At 42.8% G+C, this 20687-nt stretch overlaps 1 long non-coding RNA gene across 5 annotated transcripts; it reads left to right on the top strand.

Moving 5' to 3' along the window:
- Nucleotides 1-1103: 1103 nt before the first annotated feature.
- On the top strand, nucleotides 1104-20435 carry LOC134338514 (uncharacterized). 5 transcript variants are annotated; one of them, XR_010016238.1, is made up of 7 exons: nucleotides 1104-1254; nucleotides 2081-2156; nucleotides 3663-3787; nucleotides 5072-5201; nucleotides 12216-12403; nucleotides 13824-13934; nucleotides 15749-20435. It is a non-coding gene; the product is annotated as an uncharacterized LOC134338514 (long non-coding RNA). The 5 variants fall into 5 exon arrangements; XR_010016240.1 differs by lacking the exon at nucleotides 12216-12403; XR_010016241.1 differs by lacking the exon at nucleotides 13824-13934.
- The last annotated feature ends 252 nt before the right edge of the window (nucleotides 20436-20687 follow it).

Raw genomic sequence — 20687 nt, 5'->3', positions numbered from 1 at the left:
GCATGGCTTCACTGTGTGGTAGGTCATGTGTAACCCATCTTATAGAGTGTTTCAAGGAAGTTACCAGGAACATGGATGAAGGCAAGGCAGTGGATGTTGTCTACATGGACTTTGGAAAGGCATTTGACAAGGTCCTGCATGGGAGGTTAGTCAAGAACATTCAGCTGCTCAGCATTCAAGATGAGATAGTAAAATATTAGATTATTAGATTATGAGGACACTCAGTCCTCATTTATTGTCATTTAGTAATGTATGCATTAAGAAATGATACGATGTTCCTCCAGTATGATATCACAGAAACACAGGACAGACCAAAACTAAAACTAACAAAAACCACATAAAGTTGCTGGTGAATGCAGCAGGCCAGGCAGCATCTACAGGAAGAGGTACAGTCGACGTCTCAGGCAGAGACCTAGAGATGCTGCCTGGCTGCTGCGTTCACCAGCGACTTTGATGTGTGTTGCTTGTGCTCTGGATGTGCAGGAATGTAACACAGCATGAACGCATTGCCTTTGAAAGTAAAGAATGAAAAGGCACTGCACGGTTTATTCATTTAAATATTTGTTTAGTAATAAAGTTCGTTTTGGATTTAAAAAAACTTATGTCAGCGGGCTTCAAGGAGACCCAACAACGGTTACAATCAAACTTCTCACAGGGAAGACAGCTGCAGATCAGGTCGGGCAGCTTCTACAGAAAAGAGAGAACAGTTGACGTTTCAGGCCAGACTCTTCATCAGGTCCGCACCGGGAGACAGTCACATCCCGCTTCCACGGTAACTCCGTGGCCCGACAGATTCCAGTGAATCACGAAAAAGTTGTGGAGATGAAACGTCTCGCTTCCTAACTTCGTATTAACTCCCCAGCGGACAGCGCCGCCCGGAGGGTGACAGCGGGGCGGCGACTCTGCCCCCTGCCGCCCGGAGGGTGACAGCGGCGCCGCGACGCTGCCCCCTGCCGCCCGGAGGGTGACAGCGGCGCCGCGACGCTGCCCCCTGCCGCCCGGAGGGTTACAGCGGGGTGGCGACTCTGCCCCCTGCCGCCCGGAGGGTGACAGCGGCGCCGCGACGCTGCCCCCTGCCGCCCGGAGGGTTACAGCGGCGCCGCGACGCTGCCCCCTGCCGCCCGGAGGGTGACAGCGGCCGCCCCGCGGACTCGGGTCCGCGGACTCGGGACAAGGCAGCGCTGGACACGGCGGCAAATCACTGGGAGAAATAACACAAGAAGGAGCAAAGTGAAGGATCGGTCAGGAATGCCGGTGAGTTCGCTGACTTGCAGCGATGGTTGAGCATGGACTGCGGGGACTGAGGGAGTGGGGCCGACGCCGGCACACCAGCCCGGCGGCTCCGGATGAAGCGAACCTGCCGTGTCCGTGATGGAGAAGGGCCGCAGAAATAGATTCAGGTAGTCCCCCCCCCCCCCCATAATGGCATTCCTCGTTCGTGTGCACTTCACAGTGTAAACCGCATGGAAGTAATAAGTACAGCGACGAGCGCAGAAATACCGGAATAGTGCGCACCGGAATGCTAAACTGACAGTGATAGCAGAGGTCCGGCGACAGAGGCTGTAACCCGACGTGCCGACTCAATCCCCCAGGTAGCCCGTGTCCTGGTGCATGCGTTGGTCCTCTGCATCCATAGCTGCTGTTCTGCACATTTCCCGTTGCTCCAGTTGACGGTATCCGCAGTCACCCGTGTCTCCTCCTTTTACCATTCTGCATTTCTGCCAGTCGTTCCGCCTGGTCAGTGTGCTGACGGGAGTGGTGAGCTGAGACTACAACCTGACCTCTCCCGAGTGGTCTCCCAAATCATTCCCGGGATCACACAGACGCGGAAAAACGCGGGCTGAAACAGACCCTCTGGCAAACCAGGAAGTAAGCTATATTTACACTTTATGGAATTTTTCACAAAAAAAAGCCACCAGTAATCCTTAAAATCTTTTAGAGTGCATTAAACAAAGGCAATATTACTTGAGAAGTTTAAAAAATCTCGGAGTATTTTAAAATGTTTGATTTTAATTAACAAACCTTTAGAAAATATAAACATAATTTCACAGTGTGAAATATCTACCTGTGTTTCTTGCAGCTGTTTCCCATTAAAATCAGTGCCTGGTGAAGAAAAGCACTTTCTGCATTTACTCGTGACTTGCGGAAATCTAAAAGTGAGTTACGTTCATTAGTATTGGGCGGTAAATATTAGTTCACTTTGTATCCGCGTTAAAGTTAACCCTGGGCATGACACCAGCACAGCCTCTCTCAACCTTTTTGCCCTGGAGGAACCCTTGAAATAATTTAAAGGTTTCAGGGAAATCCTACGTAGAACTGTTATATCTACAGTTCATGGCTAGTGTGATCAGTAAGCTGTAGATATAATAATTGTCAATGCTCTTTCCAGTAGAGATTGAATTTTTGGCCAGGTCTGGTCATCACACCATAGGAAGAATGCAATTGCATGGGAGAGGGTGCAGAAGAGATTCACCAGGATTTCAGTTGCAAGGGTGGACAGTACACAAGAGTGGTTACATCAAAAGCAGTGAATACAGAGCAGTAACTTACAGTAAGCCACTGTTTCACCCATGAATTATCAGGGTGAAAATTAAAAGCTAGTGATAAATCTCCTATTCTTGCCTGTAAACGTAGTACGGGGGGGGGAGCAGGCTCTAAATGTAATTGGGCAGACTGCGATAGCGGGAAGGGACAATGCATTTGAAGTTCCAGTACAAGATGAAAAAGGGCGGTGCGTTTTTTGTTCACATCACACTTACCCTTCCACATCCAGTTCATGTCTACAATTACCCACAGGACAACCATGCTACTGATGTCTCTGGAATTATTATGCTTCATGGCTCAAAAAATGGACTTTCACTTAAAGGTCTCCCTGAACAAAGCTCAATGACTCAAAAAAATGGACAAAATCCTTTATTCCACAGACAGAATAAAGGATTTTGTCCACTTTTGAGCCATGAAACATCTGGTTCATGATAATTCAAAAGACATCTGACTTTTCAAGGGGTGATCTTACTGAAATATTCTAGACCCTTAGGGAGCACGACAGGGTAGATGTCACAGTGGGAAAATCTTGAACAAGGGGAGATGGTTACGAGGTTATTTATAACTCCACAGGACCAACTTCTCACAGAGAATGATGAATCTCTAGAATTCTGTACTCTTGAGGCTTGTAGAAACTGGGGATATACTTTTTAAACATTTTAGTGAATTATGGGGAATTGGCACAGGTGATTTTGAGCATTAATATTTGAATGGGTTGGGGGCTGAGTCGCGTACTTTGGCCTGCACGTTCTCACCTACTTGTTGTCAGGTATTTTGCTGAAAATTGTTCAGCGTTTATTACTATTGTGAAGGGCTGGTGAATGGACTTCTGAAGACATTCTAAGACACTCTTAGGTCATGAATTAGGACGGGAGCATTGTTTAGGGAGGAGGGATTAGTTTACTTGGACATTTGATTATTAATTTAGTTCTGCACAACATTACCGACTGAAGGACCTGTTCCTGGCTGTAGGCTATGTTGTTAGCGAGTCAAGACTACCATTCATACCATGCAGTATGAAGTTAACTAGCTCTGAGCAGAACATGTTTGCTGCTATTATTAACATAACAACACTGCCAACACATTTTACTAACTGATTTCCATTTCTCTTCTCTCAGGAGGAATTCGCTGCTACTGAGCAATATTTTTGTGCTCGTTGGTACTTTGCTGATGGGACTGAGCAAGACGGCCAAATCCTTTGAAATGATTTTAATTGGGAGATTTTTTACTGGAATAAGCTCAGGTTGTCACTTTTGTTTTGGGATATTAAGTTTTTATTCATGCCACTTATTTACAGAGGAAATGTACCTGATGTTATAGGCTGGTGTAGCAGTGGGAATGGGATAGGGATTGCTCTCGCACCGCAGTTTTCTTACAAGTTATTAAAATCTAAAGTTCAATTAAGTTTTGTGGTAAGTTAACCAGTTCTTTAATTTGTTCATGTAAGTTAGACACACTGCCGTGGCTGATTTTAAAGTTTAATACTCTATCTCACTTGAGAATATCTTCATAATGGGTGGCGTAGTGCACAATTAGGTGGGTTGAATGCTGATCTCTGGCACTGTCGGAGTTTGCACGTTCTTCCTCTGTCTGTGTGGGTTTCCCCCAGTGCTCTGGCATTTCTCCATTGACACATTGGTTAACTGTAGCCCTTTGTGTTAGATGGGAAATTGGAGGTTCAGGGAGAAGTTAGTGGACATGTGAGAGAGAAACAAGTGAGTGAATGTGATTGAAAGGGTTGTTCTGAGAGCTGGCATGGACTTGCTGGGACAAATGGCCTCCCTTAATGTTGTAGGGCAATATGGAAATAAAAACACCTGGCTGTTAATTTTGTCAAACTTCTCAGCCACAGTGACCCTCTTCTCTTTTCTGGTCTGGTGTGAGACAATCTACCTTTCCTTGTGTGGAATTTCCAGATTTAAAAGTCATCAGGAGCAGTTGGCCTGAGGATGAGGTGGATAAGTTGCAGGTAGAAGATATTTAGTTTAATGTGGCGTCATATTCGGCACAGACATCGTGTGCTGAAGGTCTTATTCTGTGCTGGACATTTCTGTGAACTGTGTAAATTCCGTTGGGGTGGTTGTTCACAGTCATGATCAATGCCCTCTGAAACTGCTGGAAATGGGGTTTCTCTGGACGTTGTCTGGACCGTGCTGAGATCTCTTTCTCCTCCATGTGGTTAAATGGATTAACATTAAGACTTTCCATGAGGAATCATCTTCCCTTCAGTAGAGCCAGGGAAAAGCTCCAACAAGGAGAAAGAAAGGTTGAAAGAACTGCAGATGATTTACAAAAGCTGACACACAAATTGTAAAGACAGTGGGTTGTTGAATTGGTTTATAGATGGAACATATCAATGGAAAATTGTACTTGGGGAAAACTAGAAATAAAAATAGACCGAAATATCCAATTCTGTTGGGCTCAGTATCTCTGCCAGAATCAGTTTTAATATCACTGACAAATGTTGTAAAATTTGTTATTTTAAAATCTGTACTTCATGCAACTAACGTTTACTTTTATTCTTGAGGTGTGGGAGTGAATATCAACCCCATGTACCTCGGTGAGAGTGCACCAAAGAAGATACGAGGCATAGTGGCCTTGTCATATGCTCCGTTCACTGCAGTGGGATTAGTGACTGGGCAGGTTTTAGGTCTTAGGTAAGTTCTACCATTTCCTTATTTACAATATAGATGATTGCTCTAGTGTACCTTAATGCTCATGTCAAAACCTGAATAAAATCTATTGCTCACAATGTAGTTGTAAAGAAGAGTGTAAGACCATAAGCCACAGGAGCAGAATTAGGCCATCTGGCCCATCGAGTCTGCTCCACCATTCAATCATGGCTGATCCTCTTTTTTCCCTCTCCTCCTCAGCCCCAGTACACCCAGGGACTAAACATTGAGGTCTGTGCCCAAACTCTGGAATTTGCTCGGGAAACCTTTCCATCTTTCCATCTCTCTTTGTGTCTCTATTTCTTGAGGACGTTCCTACTATGGCAAAGGTTTTGGTTTCCTCATCTGTCACCTTCATTTTTTCACATTGTCAAACTCTGCTTGATGGCAATTTCTGTGAATGGCCCTGGCTGTTTGATTATATTAAAAAATTGTTATTTAAATGCAGTCGTTTGCTAAGTAAGTTAATTGAAAAGATGAAGGCACCAAAAAAGAGATCTTCTCACTTTGTATCCCTGCAACATGTGAACTTTTGATTAAGAACTGAGAAAGCTGCAGCTACACCCTAAAGTGTAAATGTACAAACTATCCAATCCCCAGAGAACCTTGCTGCGCTATTCATCGTGCTCACTAACAGTTGTGTGGCATTAGATTAGAATACAGTCTTTAATACACTCCCAGATGCCTGTCATAGGTAGAGTACAGCACAGAAACAGGCCCTTCAGCCCATCTAGTCTGTGCTGAACCATTAATCTGTCTAGTCCCATCGATCTGCACCCAGACCATAGACCTCCATAACCCCCTCATCCATGAACCCATCCAAATTTCTCTTAAGTGTTGAGATTGATCCAGGCCAAACCAATGTGACAAAAGCATTCAAGGCAAGTTGGGGAAATGATTATCTGGGAAAGGGTACAAGGCACTGAACATACCTCGGGCTCAGTGCAGTCCATCGTGAAGAAGTGGGAAAAGTATGAAACCACAGCCACTCTGCCTAGGTCAGGCCACCCCTCTAAACTTAGTTTCCAGAGTAGTTGAGAGAGTGGGTAGTTTCAAATTCCTCAATACACATCACTGAGGATCTCACCTGGACTGTACATACCGGCTGTGTGGTGAAAAAAGCACAACAGCGCCTCTTTCACCTCAGACAGCTGAAAAGGTTCAGCATGAGTCCCCAAATCCTCAGGACTACAGGGGCACAACTGAGAGCATCCTGACTGGCTGCATCACTGCTTGGTACGGGAACTGTACTTCCCTCAATCGCAGGGCACTGCAGAGAGTGGTGCGGACAGCCCAGTGTATCTGTGGGTGTGAACTTCCCTCTATTCAGAACATTTACAGCAGCTGGTGCATAAAAAGGGCCTGGAAGATCATCAGGGATTTCAGCCACCCCGAACACAAACTCTCTCAGCTGCTACTGTCTGGCAAACTGTACAGCAGCATCAAGGCAAGGATCAACAGGCTCAGAGACAGCTTCTCTCACCAGGCCATCAGACTTATCAAGTCAAGTCAAATTTATTTATAAAGCACATTTAAAAACAACCCATGTTGACCAAAGTGCTGTACAAAGCATAACAGGTAGCTAAAATCATAAATACAAGAACCACAGATATAAACAACGAGGCACACAGCTTATAGACACAAAATAAACAACACATGAGCCGAGGCACAAGCCAAAAATCAGCCACATCAGGAAGATTCAAACGCTAGTGAATAAAGGTAAGATTTGAGCCTGGATTTAAAAGAGTCAATAGAGGGGGCAGCTCTGATAGGGAGGGGAATTCTGTTCCACAGTCTAGGGACTGCAATAGCAAAGGTGCGGTCACCGCTGAGCTTAAATTTAGATCGCAGGACAGCCAGGAGCCCCAAGTAAGCCGACCTGAGGGACCTGGAAATAGAATAAGGGGTTAGAAGGTCTGCGATATCGGAGGGGGCCAGCTCATTTAGGGCTTTATAAACAAACAGGAGAACCTTAAAATCAATTATAAGCCATACTGGCAGGCAGTGGGGAGAGGCCAGGATAGGAGTAATATGGTCCCTCTTCTGGGCACCTGTCAGGAGCCTGGCTGCGGCGTTCTGGACCAGTTGCAGACGGGAGAGGGACGACTGACTAATCCCAGTATACAGGGAGTTGGAGTAGTCCAAGCGGGAGGATACAAGGGCGTGGGTGACTTTCTCGAGATCTCTGAAAGAGAGAAATGACTTGATTTTGGCAATAGTACGAAGCTGGAAAAAACTGGCTTTTACTACTGCATTAACTTGCTTGTCAAACTTAAAGGCGGAATCAAATGTCACACTAAGGGATTTAACGTGGGGTTTGACACGGGTGGACAGGTTACCAAGACTGTTGGTACTCACTTTGATGGAGTCAGGGGGGCAAAATAGGACAACTTCAGACTTGCCTTCATTCAGCTGTAGGAAGTTTTGTGCCATCCAACACTGTATGTTCTCAAGGCAGTTCATGAGGCTGACTAGATTTGACTGGTCACATTTCAGACTGTACAGACATGTATACAACCTTAGAGTTTGGCCAATATCCTCCTACATTCCCCTCTTTATTTCTTGTACATTGTGATGGAGACACAACATAAAGACTTTCACTCCTTTGGATGTAAGATATTAAATAAATAAATAAGAATAGCCCTTGTGAAAGAGGCTGCTGTGATGCCAGCAGTCAGTCTGAGTGAGCTGCCGAAGTCATTGGCTCCAACTGAAGTTGAAGTTCATGGCTCCACAATCTCTGAAGCCTTGCACAGAAAAGGGATTTATGGAAGATTGGCAAGGGAGGAGCCCTGGCTTTTAAAAAAAACATATCCTTGCTCGTAAAGTCTTCGCAGATTGTCACTTAGAAGACACTGTAAAGATGTAGAAGAAGGTCTTGTAGCTGGATGAGATTAAAGTGGACTATTTTTACCTCAGCACATAGGGTGTAAATCTAATACTGCGCATCAGCCAGGTAATACCATTCCTACGGTAGACAGTGGTGGGGGTGGCATCATGTTATGGGGATGCTTTTCACTAGCAGGGACTGAAAGTCTGGTCAGGATTGATGGGAAAATGAAAGCTGCTAAATACAATGAGATCCTGGATAAAAACCTGCTAGCCTCTGCCAGGAAGCTTAAAATGAGGAGTGAGTTTGTTTTCAGCAGTATAACGACCCAAAGAACACTGCCAGATCCACTGGGGAGTGGCTTCAAATGATGAAAATTGATGACCTTGAGTAGCCTACTCAGAGTTTTGAGCTTAACCCAATTGAACATCTCTGACAAGACCTTAAGGTTGCTGTCCACTGCCGCTCCCTACCTAACCTGGCTCATCTTGAGCAATTTTGCAAGGAGGAATGGACAAGTCTTGCTGCATCACGTTGTGCAAAGCTACTAGAGACTTATCCAAAGAGACTACTGGCTGATAATAGTGACGCAAGGTGGTTCAAAGTAAAAGTAATAGCAATAAATACTGAACATGAAATAACAATATAACAAAGTTCTTGAATAAGTGTAGCTATTCCCTTTTGTTTAAGAGCCTGATGGTTGAGGGGTAGTAACTGTTCTTGAACCTGGTAGTGCGAGTCCTGAGGCTCCTGTATCTTCTACCTGATGGCAGCAGCGGAAACAGAGCACGGCCTGGATGGGCAGCGTTTCATGTAGATGTGCTCAATGGTTGTGAGGGCTTTACCCATAAGAGCATAAGATATAGGAGCAGAATTAGGCCATTTGGTCCATCAAGTCTGCTCTGCTATTCAAATCATGGCCGATCCTTTTCTCTCCTCCTCAACCCCACTCCCCAGCCTTCTCCCCATAACCTTCGATGCCGTGTCCAAACAAGAACCTAGCAATCTCTGCCTTAAATACAGCCAACGACCTGGCCTCCACAGCTGCCTGTGGTAACAAATTACACAAATTCACCACCCTCTGGCTAAAGAACTTTCTCAGCATCTCTGTTTTAAATGGACGCTCCTCTATCCTGAGGCTGTGCCCTCTTGTCCTAGATTCCCCCACCATGGGAAACATCTTTTCCACATCTCCTATATAGGCCTTTCAACGTTGGAAAGATTTCAATGAAATTCCCCCTCAACCTAAATTCCAGCGAGTACAGACCCAGAGCTGTCAAACGTTCCTCGTATGATAACCCTTAAGTTATCGGAATCATCCTTGTGAACCTCCTCTGAACCCTCTCCAATGCCAGCACATCTTTGCTTAGATGAGAAGCCCAAAACTGTTCACAATACTCAAGGTGAGGCCTCACCAGTGCCTTATAAAGCCTCAGCATCATATCCCTGCTCTTGTATTCTAGACCTCTTGAAATGAATGCTAACTTGTATCTGGTGTTGGATCTGTACTTTGCCACACAGTTATAGGTGTAAAATGAGTAAAGCAGGGCCTTGTGGTGCTCCTGTGCTGATGGAGATTGCAGGGGAGATGTTTTTGCCAATCCGAACTGACTGGGGTCTACAGGTGAGGAAATCCAGGATCCAATTGCACAAGGGGGTATTGAAGCCTGAATCTTGGAGTTTACTGATTAGTTTTGAGGGGATGATGGTATTAAATACTGAGCCGTAATTGATAAAGAGCACCTTGATGTATGCATCTTTGCTGTCCACATGTTCCAAGGTTGTGTGAAGAGCCAATGAGATGGCCTCCGCTGTAGACCTGTTCCTTCAGTAAGCTAATTGGAGTGGATCCAAGTCACCATTCAGACAGGAGCTGAGATGCTTCAACACCAGCCTCTCAAAACACTTCATCACTGTGGATGTAAGTGCCACTGGGTGATGGTAATTTAGACAGGTTACCATGCTCTTCTTGGGCACCAGTATGATTGAAGCCTGCTTTAGGCGGTGGGTACCACACACTGCTGGAGTGAGAGTGAGAGGCTGAAGATATCCGTGAATACACCAGCCAGTTGGTTGGCACAGGTCTTCAGCACTTGGCCAGGTACTCCATCCGGACCGGATGCTTTCCTTGGACTCACTCTCTGGAAGACATCTTCAGATACTGAGACCAAAGGATCATTGGGGGACATGGGGGTATGCGATGGTTCCTCACTGTTCTGGTGGTCAAAGCGAGCAGAGAAGGCATTGAGTTCATCTGGATGCAAAGCTCTGTGCCCCTGTGTCGCAAGATTTAGCTTTGTAGGAGGCTATGGCATTCAAACACTGCCACAGCTGTCGAGCATCCCTCATTGATTCCAGTATTGTCTGGAATCTCCACTTTGCCTAAGGGGTGGCTTTCCAGAGATCATACCTGTACCTCTTGTAGCATTCCTGATCTCCAGATCGGAATGCCTCTGATCTGGCTCTCAGCAGGTTCTGGATTTCCTTGTTCATCCAGGGCTTCTGATTGGAGGAAGTGTGGAATGATGTCATTGGGACACACCCGTCCACAGCTGACTTGGCCAGTCCACTGACTCAAGGCAATCCTGTAACCGTTCTCCTGCCTCCCACCACCACCTCTTGGTTGTATTAAGTACTGAGCAAAGAGGAATGAATACTTTTGAAATGCTGACATTACAGGTTTTGAATTTTTTAGTTTTTCCTGTGTTTGGGCAATATTGTGGAAAAAAAGAGCAGGTGATTCACAAATACAAATTCTCAGTTAAATTGATCAAGATCCCTGGTTGCAATACTTATTTATATGAACAAAGGGTTGGGGCTGAATGCTTTTATAAGGCACAGTATCTCCCAGAAGTAATTTATGAAGAGAGCTGAAGTGCCTAAATTTCTGATTATAGCAACCTTTAACATTTTATAAAGAAACTGAAGGTATTGAAGGGTTAGTAGGAAAGATAAGGAGAAACTGCTACGTTTGGAGAGGGACTTCAGAATTAGGGATGATAAAATAGAACATTACAGCACAGAACAGGCCCTTTGGTCTATAATTTTGTGCCATTTAACCTAATCTAAAATCAATGTACGTACACACACACACACCCTCCATTTTTCTGTCATCCATGTACCTATCTAAAAGTTTCTTAAATGTCCCTAATGTATCTATCTGCCTCTACCATTACCCCTGGCAGAGCATTCCATGCACTCGCCAGTCTCTGACTTGCCTCTGATATCTCCCCTGTACTGTCCTCCAATCACCTTAAAATTATGCCCCTCATAGTAGTTATTTCTGCACTGGGGAAAAGTCTGGATATCGACTTGTTCTATGCCTCTTAATATCTTGTACGCTTCTATCAAGTCACCCCTCATGAGGGGACAGTTCACACAAAGCATCATTGAAATCTGGCACCCTCTTCATCATGGAAAACTGTTAAGGCTAGTTTCAATGAAACTTGTCTGCACGAGTGAAGCCACGGTAGCATAGTGGTTAGTGTGACGCTATTGCAGCTCAGGGCGTTGGAGTTCAGAGTTCAATTCCAGCATCCTCTGTAAGAAAGTTTCTACGTTCTTCCCGTGAATGCAAGGGTTTCCTCCAGGTGCTCTGGTTTCCTCCCACAGTCCAAAGATGTACCGGTTAGTAGGTTAATTGGATATTTTAAATTGTCCTGTGATTAAGCCAGTGTTAAATAGATGGTCGCTGGGCAGTGCTGCTTGTTGAGACAGAAGGGTCTTTTTTGTAAATAAATAAATTAATAAATTTAGATCATTTGTTTTTTTATAGGGAAGAGAAATTAATTTCATTATTAATAGCTGGATCTCACTACATTAAGCCATCTACCTGGACTTCTGTGTGTCCACTGCTACATGTGGAAGTGAAGGACTTGTTGACTTGCGTGCATTGCGTTAGATTTAGCGTTAGTTTTGCTTTGCAGCTGAACTTCCTCTGGAGTCCTTTGGTGGAGCCTCGTGTTTCTGGCCTGCACGGTGTACAAAGCTAGTGAGATTAACTGGGGGGACTGCAGTTGGAAATTCTGGGTTAGCAGGACCTGGCCCATCCTGTAGAACATTCACAGTTGCCTCATGTGAGCGAAATGCAATGCATGACCATTGGCAAATACCCCAGACCATGATTGGCCCTCTGATTGCCAGTAACATCACCCTCTCTATTTTTACAGCACTAAGACAGCTGCGTGGTGACGCCAACCTGACGTCAGAATTAGATGAAATGTTGGAAGAGCAATCTGCACTTGAAGGTGAAAATGTCAAGAAAATATGGGACATGTTTCTAGACCGTAGTGTCCGAAGGCAGCTGATGATCACCACTGTGCTGGGCTGTGCCGTACAGTTATGTGGGAATGACACTGTAAGTAGGATGAGGTCCAAAGGAAGTTTGACACTGGAAATATATAATAGCAATAGTGGCTGTCTAATCTTTAATCAAATGGATGGCATCAAAATGTAAGCTCCATTTTCTCAAACACATGCTGGATGCAGGACTGCATGATGCATTTCACAAGGCGCTTTTACATCTCCATTTCGGAAGGCTTTGAGGATGGGCACCAGTGGAGAGGCAATGTACCTCAAATGGTACAATTTTATGGGGCTAGGTAAACAAAACAACTCTGCATTCACATAGACATTTCTTTGAAGGTGGCAGCACAAAAAGATAAAGATGTGAATGAGAGATCTGCAAGCTTCTGCTGGACTTCCTCAGAGCGACATATTTAGAATTCAGTGAGGCATGGACATGTTAAAATGGATTAATATGTAGAATTGCAACAAGAGATATATTTGTAGTTGTGACGCACTTGAATTCCAATGGATTCTGTTGCATTGGCAAAGGAATTGATATTTGATGCAAAGTGTACAGAAAAATGGACGAAACATTATTGTCTGGAAGTGTGTCTCACTGGTTGTTTGGCTTACTATTGCCCACTTTGTTTACACGTGACTGAAAGGAAACTTCAGTATAAATTAGTATCAAATTTGTATTTCAACTTCAACGTTCACGGCGCCCACCTGCCAAGGAGTTTCTGAGGAATGGCCGTAAAGGAAGAGACCAATATGAGAGTCAAAAAACTTCAAAACACAAACTACCTGGGAACAAGATTGCAAAAAAATCACATCAACTATTAAAGTGAAAGGACATCAAACAACACAGAGAATAGATCATCGAATACATTAGAATATACCATATAGTATAACACACCGTATATTACAGTGAATAGTATTTTGTGGGCATCTTGCATAACAATATAAACTCTTGAATTAGCTGAGCATGTATATTTTACATAACACTGTGTATGACAGGAGAGAGCAAATCAAGTGTTAATAGACTCTTTCATGGGGACAGCAAATCGGCTTTGTGTTTGTATTATCTTGGTCAATGTCTCCCATCCACTACATAATGTACTGTTGGACACAGGAGTACATTCAGCCAGAGACTCATTCCACCGAGATGCAACACAGAGCGTCATAGGAAGTCATTCCTGCCTGTGGCCATCAAACTTTACAACTCCTCCCTTGGAGGGTCAGACACCCTGAGCCGGTAGGCTGGTCCTGGACTTATTTCATAATTTACTGGCATAATTTACATATTACTATTTAACTATTTATGGTTCTATTACTATTGACTATTTATGGTGCAACTGTAACGAAAACCAATTTCCCCCAGGATCAATAAAGTATGGCTATGACTATGACTATTTGCCTGGTCTGACGTGTTAGCAGAAACAGGTTATATCTGGTTGGATTCAGAGTTTTGATTCCTTTTGCCCCAACAGATGTACTACTACGCTGCATATGTGTTTCGTGCTGTGGGAGTTTCTGACAAAAACATCCCATACGTCACTATCGGAACTGGGTGCTGTGAGCTTGTTACTGCATTGACAAGTGTGCGTAATGTTTTTTTTTAATTAAGGTTCTCATTGTTTTGTTTGATTCCTATTATTAAATACTTCAAACCCATTCATACACAAATTAAGAGAGAATTAAATAGCCCCAAGGTAAAGTCACCTTCCCACTTTTTATATAGGCTTATGATTAGTTGCAAGCAATTTAAAAGTTCTCCAAGATCTTTCCTAATTTTCAATTTAAAGAAATGAAGTGTGTGATACACTGTGTAATATATAGGCTGAAGAATGCAAGTGTGTAATGTGTAGGAGGGATCCAAGAGGGAAGGAATACCTGCAGTAAAATTAATTGGGTGAAGTGCATTGCTCAAAATGTGTGAAACACATTGCAGGATAGATAATAAACAGTCTGGAAAATGTTAAAAAAATAATACAAATGTGATTCTGCTGAGCTCTGAGTAAAACGAAGATTCAAAGGTGGTGCACATTTACATTATGAAGCACTCTAGTTGAATATGGGATAATCCGCAAATAAAAACAAAAAAAATGTTACTATGAAAGCTGCTTTAGGACGGGTGTATATCTCTCTCTCAGCAGGAATTACCTCCGCAAATGACACTAAAAGATTTTAAGCATGTGGATGGAAAAGACAAAGTGATAGACCTGCTGCCAATTGCAATCAATTAAGCCAGTGGGAATTTTAAATAGTCAAAACAGTCGGCTGTTCTATAAGGAGATGATGATAAAATTGCTCAGTGCATCAGTGACATTCCAACTTCTGGCTGGCTTTTGGTGACCTGAGAGAGAGAGAGAGAGATTCAGAGTTGGAGGCAATGAAACCACAGCTTGCATTTATTTACCAGACAAGGAGAATAAGCTGTTTGTCAGTTTTAAGGGTAGGTTGCCATTTTTAAGTGTGTGTGTTAAAAGATTGCAGAGACTGGGCTTTTCATCATGAAAAACGGTCACCTGAGAGAAGATCTTACAGGGATTTGTAATTGTTAGGGACAAAGAAAATGTCAAAACAATATGTAAAATTAATCTGCAAAAGTGGAACTTGGGTTGGTAGATGTCTGACTCATACCAACCCAAGCCTTGAGGTTTGCAATTTTTCTGTACCCAACCTGACCTATAGACAATTACAAATACCTCCCTCTCCTTTCTCAACCTCTGTCCCCATCTCTGGAGGCAAACTGTTACCGACATCTTTTATAAACCTGCCGATTCCTATGGTTATCTTGACTGTACCTCTTCCTGTTCCGTCTGCCGTAAAAATGCTATTCCCCTTTCTCAATTCCTTAATCTCCGCTGCATTTGTTCCCAGGATGCAGCTTTCCATTTCAGGACATCAGAGAATGGACATCTTGTGGAATTCTGCAGGATCTTTGTAATCAATCCTTGTCTATTCGAAATAAAATGCTCTCCTTCCCCACCACACCGCCAGCTCTTTGGAAAACATGCCATCTGAAGGGCAGGGGGGATTCAATCCTGATGCAAATTATATTATTGTTGCCGGGTTGTATGAAGAACAGGAATAGCAAGACTCACCATCCTTGCTGGGAAATATATCACCGGCACTTCATTGCTGCTGTGTCTAAATGCTGGACTTCTCTCCCCTTCAGCAGAGGGACTGCAGTTATTCAAGAAGGCAGTTGAAAGCCTTCTTCTCAAGGGCAGTTAGAAATAGGCATTAACTTGCCTCCTTGTAATGCCCAGATTCCAGAAAATTAAAAAGTTTAATAAAAAATCATTTAAGGGTGAGGCAAAAAGAAAAGACAGTAGTAAATGATGAAGTTGCTTTGATTCTGTAATGAAAATCTGTTGTGCTGCCCTCACCCTGTCTTTCTGTCTTTCAGGAGGGGCTGGGCAGTTTCTGCTATGTGCCATTCCTTTTCCTTAGCTTCCTCTTCGTCGTCTTTATTGGAATCTTCCTGCCCGAAACAAAAGGAAAGACCTTTCTTGAAATTTCCAAGGAGTTTCATAAGCAAAATTCCAGAGGGCTCAAGTAGACCGAGTGAAGATAAAGCAAAGAAACTACGTTAAAGCCTGTCAAAACATAAACAACCAAGGGTTCCTTTCTTAAAATAAGGATTTAAACGTTCAGGACTTGAGAGAGAAGAAAATTCATCATCTGGAGGCTGGTGAATCTTAGCAAGTCTGTACTGATGTGCCTCTGTGGAGGCTGATTTGCTGCACACGTCACTCGGGGTCACTTTGTGAGGTACCTCCTACACCTAATACAGTGGCCACTGAGGGTATGCTCTGCTGCTGAGCCCTTGCACTTCAGGGTTTGACAAGCTTTGTGTTCAGAGATGCCCTTCTGCACCGTCGTAGTGCATGATTATTGTCACCTTCCTGTCAGCTTGAACCAGTCTGGCCATTCTCCTCTCACCTCTCCCACTAACGAGGCGTTCTCGCCCGCAAAACTGCTGCACACTGGGTGTTTTTTTTTTGTTTTCTTTCACACGGTTCTCTGTAAACTCTGGAGACTGTTTGTGAAAACCCCAGGAGATCAGCACTTTCTGAGATGCTCAAACCACCAGGCCTGGCACCAACAAACATTCCACGATCAAAGCCACTCAGATCACATTTCTTACCTATTCTGATGTCCAGTCGAAACACCAAATGAACTTTTTGACCATGTCTCCGTGCTTTATGCACTGAGTTGCTGCTACTTGATTGGCTGATCAGATGTTTATGTTAATGAGAAAATGTGTCCAATGCAGTGGTGGCTGAGTGTACCTGTGGCAAAGATTGATCGACTTGAGGGATGTTGAGTTAGCACGAGAAAATAATACTGAGTGGAAAGATTAGCCTTGATATTTGACAGTGAGGTGTCTCTGGGCTACTTCTATTTCTGATGTCCAGTTAAATACTGGTGCTTAATATTTGGTCAGGCAGCATTTGTGAGTTAGAAAGAGAGGGGTTGTTTATGATCTGAAACATTAGCACAGACTTTTTTTTACCTAACCTGCTGAGTGTTTCCAGGATCTTTGGATTTTATTTCAGAATCATAGTATTGGTAGTTTCTTACTCAGTATTTAAACAATATTCTTCCCTATGCTTTTTTTTTCTGCCTTCATGCAGTGTGGGGTAGAGTAGCTGATCTTTGCTGTTAGTTTTCTCTGTCACTGGGCAGGGAACCTACAGCAGAAACAGTTGTTGATAATCCAGGTCATATGTTCAAGTATCTGCAGATTAATTCATAAAATTGATCAAAAGAACCAACAATTGTCAGTGAAAACTGAGTTCATGCTTATACTTTATTGTCGCCAAGCAATTGATACTAGAACATACAATCATCACAGCGATGTTTGTTTCTGCGCTTCCCGCTCCCTGGGTTACAAATATTAAATATTAAAAATAGTAAAAATTAGTAAATATTAAAAACTTAAATTATAAATCATAAATAGAAAAATGGAAAGTAAGGTAGTGCAAAAAAAACGAAAGGCAGGTCTGGATATTTGGAGGGTACGGCCCGGATCCGGGTCACATACCCTTATGAGAAATAATTTCCCAAAGTTTAGGCAGCCCCTAGGTTTCATATTTTTCCATTCCTGACAACTGTAAGCCAATTTCTCTGTACCTGAGAAATACTCATTTTCCACTACTGCCCATATCAAATCGCTCTACATACAATTGCTGTAATTCTTTCATTTCATTGTATACTCACTCTCATAAGTAAACTAATTGAATATATATGTATCATGTTATTCACAAGCACCACAGAACACTATTATTGCTATCTAGATAAATGTTTTACAAATGTACATCACATTTGCACAAATCAGGCCATCCATAGCCTGGGAACCTCTGTAGCTTTCGAACTTAATGACAGGAAATGCTGGAAATACTCATCTGGTTAGGCAATAATTATAATGGGGAATCCAAAGTCATGAAGGACTTCTTGACAATGATAGATACTAATCAAGAACCTATCAACCTCTGCTTTAAATATACAAATGACTTAGCTCCACAACCATCTGTGGCAATGAATTCCACAGATTCACCACTCTCTGGCTAAATAAATTCCCCCTCTCTGGTCTAAAGGAACATCCTTGTATTCTGAGGCTGTTCCCTGTGGTTACGGACTCTCCACTATTGGAAATTCTCTCTCCATGTCCACTCTATACAGGCCTTTCAATATTCAATAGGCTTCAGTGAGATCTCTCCACCTTCTAAACTCAGCAAATACAGTCCCAGAGCTATCAAACATTCCTCATCCATCAACTCTTTCGATCCTGGGATCAATCTTACAAACTTCCTCTGGACTCTCCGATGCTAGCTCATCTTTTTTTATATATGGGGCCCAAAACTGCTCACAGTATTCAAAATGTGGTCTGTCTAATGCTTTATAAAGCCGCAGCATTACATCCTTGCTTTTATATTCTAATCCTCTCAAAAAGAATGCTACCGTGGCATTTCCCTTCCTTACGCCTGCTAGTTAACCTTTCGGGAATGCTGCATGAGGACTCCCAAGTCCCTTTGCACCTTGATTTTTGAATTTGCTTTCCATTTAGAAAATAGTTTATGCCTTTATTCCTTCTACCAAAGTGCACAGCCATACATTTCTCTACACCGTATTCCATTTGCCACTTTGACCATTTTTCTAATCTGCCTTAGTCCTTCTGCAGACTCCCTGTTTCCTCAGCCCTACCTGCCCCTCCACCTACCTTTGTATCATTCACACACGTGGCCACAAAGCCATCAACTCTGTCACCCACGTCATTAATATATAATATGAAACACCGACCCCTGTGGAACATCATTTTGTCACTGACAGCCAACCAGAAAAGGCCTCCTTTATTCTCATGCTTTGCCTCCTACGAGTCAGCCAATCTTGTTATCCTTGCCAGTGTCTATCCTGTAATGCAATGGGCTCTTACCTTGCTTAGAGCCCCACCAGCGACAAAGGCATTCTCAAAATCCAAGTCAACAACATCCACTGATTCTCCTGTGACTTTCCTGCTTGTTGTTTCCTCAAAGGGATATCTCTGTTTCTACCTGCCCAAGTACACCTATCCTACTTTCAACAGTGTCCTCAGCATTGTGTTGTCAAAAAGAAGGGTGAGAGAGATGGCAGGTGTTTAGAAGACTCGTTGAAGATGAGATGGGCCATATTGTGCTCAATTTACATCTGGATTTGCACTCCCCGTTCCCATGCTGGCCTGGTGCAGATGCATGTGTCCATTTACATAGTCTGACTGACCCCACAGTGAGGCCACAACCCGAAATCCTGGAACTTTCTGATAGACCCTGAAAGGAGGCAAACCAATCAAAGTGCTTCCAAAGACCTCATCTTTTAGAATGTATTATTTTTAAATATCTCAGCAATATAGTTAAAAATGAAAACTTTTTCAGTATCTCTGATGTACAAAGTCACATAAAAACATTAAATTATTTCAATGTTTATTAAATGCACATTCAAACATATCATTAAAAAGATAAAAATCAAGTACTGAAAAATAAATACAACTTGAAAAGATGATTTGAATCAAGAAAGCAAATAATCTTAGTGATGTTTTAATATTTAAATACATATTTTCAAAAAAGGTGAACAACTTGTAAGCTTATTTTTCAGATTGTATTAGTTGTTTTAAACTTTCGAATGTTTCAATGAAGTTGGGCAGCAGCTTGGAGAATGTTTGAGTGAGTTCAGTGAGGACAACTCAGTGTTCAGTCAGATAGGTGGACCCTTCAGCATAATACTTGGCAATTCAGCCCAAGACGTGGATACGCTGGCATCAGACACTAAGCTTGACGTGAGCTGATGATGGGGCCATGCGAATCCACGACATGCTAGCTGGGAGCATCTGTAGTTGAGTAGCTTGGAATCCACTGGCCACAGCTCAGCTCAGTTCACAATGATCTGCGACTCTCATACTTCTGGGATGCTGGGAGAATCTGTATAACAGCAGGAAAACCAATTGCTTCACAATCAAAATTTGACATTGAAAATGGTAATTCATTCTCTCCAAATGTAAGGACATTTATATGGTGCACAGTATAAAATACCAATAAAACTGTATAATATTATTTATACATTTTAAATTATGTAAGTTAAGCACACTTTAGTCTTCCTTGTGTTCTTTAAAGCATAGAAGCTGAATCATAGATTAGAAGACACAAGAGCATGGGAAAGAACCTCTAGTAGTGCTGTACATATAGATAATCTGTGAATGAAAAGTGGCGTTTAGTAAATAAGTCATTGCACTGAAGCATGCTGGAATTGTGAAGCTGAAGATGTAATTTTTCAACTTTGCCACCTTCCTGATTTATACCAATTGCTACTAAAATAGCCTTTGAAGAGCCTACCACATGTATCAATATCCTCAATGCCTGCATCAATAAATTATTGAAGTGCCTGTTGAAGTAATTGTAACATTAAATTATTTAAAGTATAATTTCTGAAAGGTTGGATATAAAGCCAACCTCTGAACAATGAACATATCAACTGAACAGTGTGAAATTAAGGAATATTTGTTAAAGTTTCATTTCCTTGTAACAATGCCAAGCACCAGTATTATAATAAAGTTAGGTTTTCTTTCCAATGAAGAGTATAATTTGTGACTTATCTTTTAATGGAAAAGCAGCTTATTTAAAACAAACAAGGATTTGCAGTGAAGGGATTGGGTGGTTGAAACAAATGCTGACTAGGTACATTGTGAAAGACTTGGAGTGATTTGGATCTTGTCAAACGTTCCTGAATAAGACTACCTCCTTTGCTACCACCTGAACCCTTTATATTTATTGCCGTCTTAGAAACTCCTGCCCCCAGGGGAGCAATATTGCCCA

This window comes from Mobula hypostoma, chromosome 27 (genome assembly GCF_963921235.1).
Source record: "Mobula hypostoma chromosome 27, sMobHyp1.1, whole genome shotgun sequence".
NCBI classification, from domain to species: Eukaryota; Metazoa; Chordata; class Chondrichthyes; order Myliobatiformes; family Myliobatidae; genus Mobula; species Mobula hypostoma.
The sequence above is the reverse complement of the archived record's forward strand: the minus strand, read 5'-3'. Positions and strand labels throughout refer to the sequence as shown.